This window comes from Macadamia integrifolia, chromosome 1 (assembly GCF_013358625.1).
Source record: "Macadamia integrifolia cultivar HAES 741 chromosome 1, SCU_Mint_v3, whole genome shotgun sequence".
Classification (NCBI taxonomy): domain Eukaryota; kingdom Viridiplantae; phylum Streptophyta; class Magnoliopsida; order Proteales; family Proteaceae; genus Macadamia; species Macadamia integrifolia.
In genome coordinates this window covers 9020026-9024367 of record NC_056557.1, presented here as the reverse complement: position 1 = coordinate 9024367, position 4342 = coordinate 9020026, and positions in this window count along the sequence as shown.

Below are 4342 nucleotides of genomic sequence, written 5' to 3'. Positions count from 1 at the left end.
ATGATTCATATCATACACCCCTCCCTCTCTCCATATTTGAATAAAGGATCCTAAGTTTTATAATAATAAAATTATAATTATAATTATATTAAAAAAATGAAAAAAAATAATATATGTTAATTAAACTAATTTAATGACAAAACAGTAGACTTTAATTTTTTTTTTTTTTTTTAGTTTTTTCAAGTAAGAATAAATCAAGTCTTCAGCTTCCATTAATTAATAAACATGAATTGTTTTAAAATATTTTTTTTGAAGGGCGTGGGGTGGGGGAGGTTAAATGATATTAATTCCTTAAACTATGGTTATTAGACAGAAAGAGAGGAATATATCGGATATGATATAAGGAGCTAAAATTTAGATGGTTAATATATCATACCTCCCCCCCCCCCTCTTTTCTTAAGAGAAATGGATAACACCATTATAAGTTTCCATTCATGCAAGAAACTATTTAGATGTTTAATATTAATTTCCTTATATCATACCCTCTAAGGGAAATGGATAAAACTAATAAGTTTTCATTCATGCGAGAAACTATAGTTTGTATCTTTATTCATGAAAGCAACAAAAAAATTGAGCCAAACAGTGAAGCAATTATCTCCCTATTTTTTAAGTAAGTAGACAAAAGACAGCATTGCATAATTTGTGAGATTTGTAACTAATCACCTATCAGACATTAATCTTTGAGCTAACTAATAGTTTAGATTTATTTATTTATTTTGTGGAAGTTGCAGAAGTGGCTTTAATGGATTCGATTGTTATGGTTTTAAGTAAAATTAGGTTAGGTAGACCCATCAGATAAATTATCCAAAAAATTAACAGAAGAAGAGGGACATTTTGTCTTTAATATTAGTTATGGTATGTAGATGTCTTCATTCTTCCTCATAAGCACGCCAGTCATGTGGGTCATGCTGCACATCATACAAAGAGACCATTAGCCCTTCAAATATAGCATTTTGAATTGGTCCTAAGTCCTTATACAAAAGTAATTCTAAAATCGATGCAGAAGATAATGAAAAAATAAAAACAAATAATGCACACAAGTTTATGAGGTATGATAAGATTGCCTACGTCTTTAGTGAGATGAGATTCTACTTTACTATCAATGGAGAATAGGGTTACAATACTCGTCATCACACCTCTATTAGCTTGCTTACAGAGAAAGTAAACATCATTACAAATACATAGCGAAAAACCCTAATATCGAAAAGTATAAAACATGCCCTTGCAATCTCCACGGCCCGTTTATCGACAAACGAGATCGTCGTTCTATTCTATTGGAACACTTGCACTAATATTTCCTAGATTAAATTACGACGAAATATAAGACATCGTAGACTGACACTCCTAACATCAAAAAATAACCATGTGACATTTATACATATTTCGTGTTTTACCCGTCCAAGTTTGAACCTAATTGATAAAGACAATAATAAAGAATATGTTTTATGGGCTATAATACATATTCTCTCTCTCTCTCTCTCTCTCTCTCTCTCAGGTCCATTCCAAATATGAAGGCTTGTTTTGAAAGTTGAATTGTGAGAGAGTTTGAAAGTTGAATAGTTGATGGTACCAAGAGTGACATGGTCCCGGTTCAGATGCGGCCAGGTTGGTCAGGCTGGTTCTGCCAATGTGGGCTATAGAAAAGAGGAATTACTCATGAGTCATGAGGTTGCACATGGTCTACTTGATTGAACCTTCCCATCTTCATGCCTCTTTAGTCATAAAAGTAAAAGGCCGGCAATGGCTTTTGGTGGTTTTTGTTGGAAAAAATGGAAGTAAAAGAAGAATTACATTTTAGAAATGATCGGAGGTTTTTTAAGGTCATGTTTTCATTCACCATGATGCTTCAGATGGGCGTGGGGGTATTGGGAGTATATTTTAGAAACGTGCTAAAACTCTATAAGGATTTGTGAACCTTAAGATGATGGCTGAAGATTCTCATATGAAATGTTTCTCCTTTTGAACAGTTGAACAATTTGATTTTTTATTTTTATTTTTTGGAAGGGGCAGGTGGAAGAAGACAAGAATTACATTCTTTGAAAAGCAATTTAGAAAGCATCTTAACAGCCCTTATTTTTCCCCCCCTTGTGTAGTTCCATGATGCCATCCTCAACTTTATTTGGGGATTTTAATTTATTTTATTCAATCAAGAACAAAAGCATGAAACTCCCATTGGGAAAATAAGGGAAATTTTATAATGAGATCACCAGAGTTGCTGCAATGCAAAATGTGACACTTATTGGGTCAAGCATATATAAAATTGGGGTGAGAGAACACCATCTCATTGCCGTAGGTACACTTTAGTGTGGGGGAGCATCTTCAGTGCTAGGTGGTATGGTCATTTCACATATGCTATGTCTAGGCATAGACACACGCTAATGGATGGCATTTTTCATTCCATTAAATTGTTTAGTAAATGAAAGTGCAAAATAAAAAATGGGAGAAGGTTCCCTCAAGACGTTTCTGATACATGGTTTGATTGTATCCCTTTCAAATCTTCCAATAAGGGAGGATATTTATATACTTTGTTGTGCTGAATGACTAGTAAAATCTGGGGGAATGGGCAAAAAAGATCCACATATTGACATTGTGAGAAACTTTTCCCTCTGGAAATTTTCGGGGGTGCAACATATGTTTAGGGAGGGTACAGTGAAAATTTTCATTAGATAATAATGAAGATATTTAGAAATATAAGAGGATATTATTATTATTATTATTATTTTATTTTGGGATAAAGAACTCTACTAGTCTGGCATAGAAAACTCGCTAATTGTGTAAGGTGCGAAAGACTGCACTGCTCCTCTAATGTGCGTTGAATATTCTCATGTACACCTTCCCGTTAGCCCACTGACCTAATGTTTCTTACGTCAGACTGGTAAGGTTATCTTTCTCATTTTTTTTAATAAATTTTTTTACCAAATGGGCATTTGATTCCCCTCAAAAGTAAATAAATATATCTAAGGCATATAAAAATGTAATAATTCTATTATAGAGCGGATTAGACAGCTAGGATCCAAGTGGCGGACCCCATCTAGCTGGCTGTGTGCTCTTTATTACTGTATTTTTCTTTTGCTTCCCCAAATTTTTATCTTTTCTCTTCTTTGTTCTGATTTAGATAATTAAATCCATGTAACCAACGGCATTAAGTTGAGATAAGACTTTGTTGATGCTATGATGATGATGCTGATGTTGTTATTGCATTGCCATTGTTGTAGGATAAATGATTAATGCAAAAATTGATGAATACAAACAATTATTACTAAAAATTTCATTTGACAAAAACAGGCAAGAAGCATAAGACCACAAAGAGAAAGTGGGACTAAGATCCTCTCCAACCATTGGGATTCGCAGTGTACATCCAAGGGCTAGGAGAACTAGGGTGCATACCCGTGAGTTGGGATGCGTACATGGGTCCCATCCAACCTTCATATGCCGTGTTGGGCATCACTATGCCTAGTGAAGTATAATGTTTCACTATTTGCATATTGGTAGTATATAGGTTAGTTGATGAGATAAAGGAATATACATACATTTCCATGGCCAATTTTAATCCGAAGCAAGAAAGATAGTTGTTCAAACCCGGATTAAATTTTTAGTAAAATTATAAAAATGCCATAAAATAGAGATGAATATAAAATGATATCTTTTGTAATATATATAGCTACTTCCTCTACTTATTTTAAGTTGAATTTGTACCAATGAGATGCTTATCTAGTCCTCTATCACCTCATGCATTTTTTTTTTAAGTGAATTAACTCATGTATTAAATAGTGAAATGTTATACTTCATTATGCATAGTGACAGAAAAGAAAACCCAAAAAAAAATGAAAACATTAGATACATTGAGAGATATCCAAGCAAATAAGGATAATTAATTATAAAAGTTCAAGCATAGCAAATTGCCCTACTTAGGAAACAAGTAATGCAAATTAATTATTTAATTAAATTGTCTCTAAAAAGGGGGAAGGGGGAAGGGGGAAGGGGGAAGGGGGGAAGGGGGGAAGAGAATGAATGAAAAGGAAGAAAGAATGCTATACTCCACGTTTTTCATGCCTAGACACAGTCCTTGGTTTCAAGGGGTTGTGAAAAGATGCCCCTACCCCCTTAAAACTAAGGACTTGTTTGAGTGTGAGGATCGTAGACACATAATATTCTTCTTCCAAAAAAAAAAAAAATTAAGGAAAAGATTTACTATGATGTTCGGGTGCAATTTTCCACCAATGAAAAATTGAGAAATTGAATCATTCAACAGTATTAGGTTTTAATGAGGAGTGAGAATGTGAGGTCCTTCCCAAGAAATTAATGAAATTTTTGTTATTCATAAGTAATGAAATATTTTGTT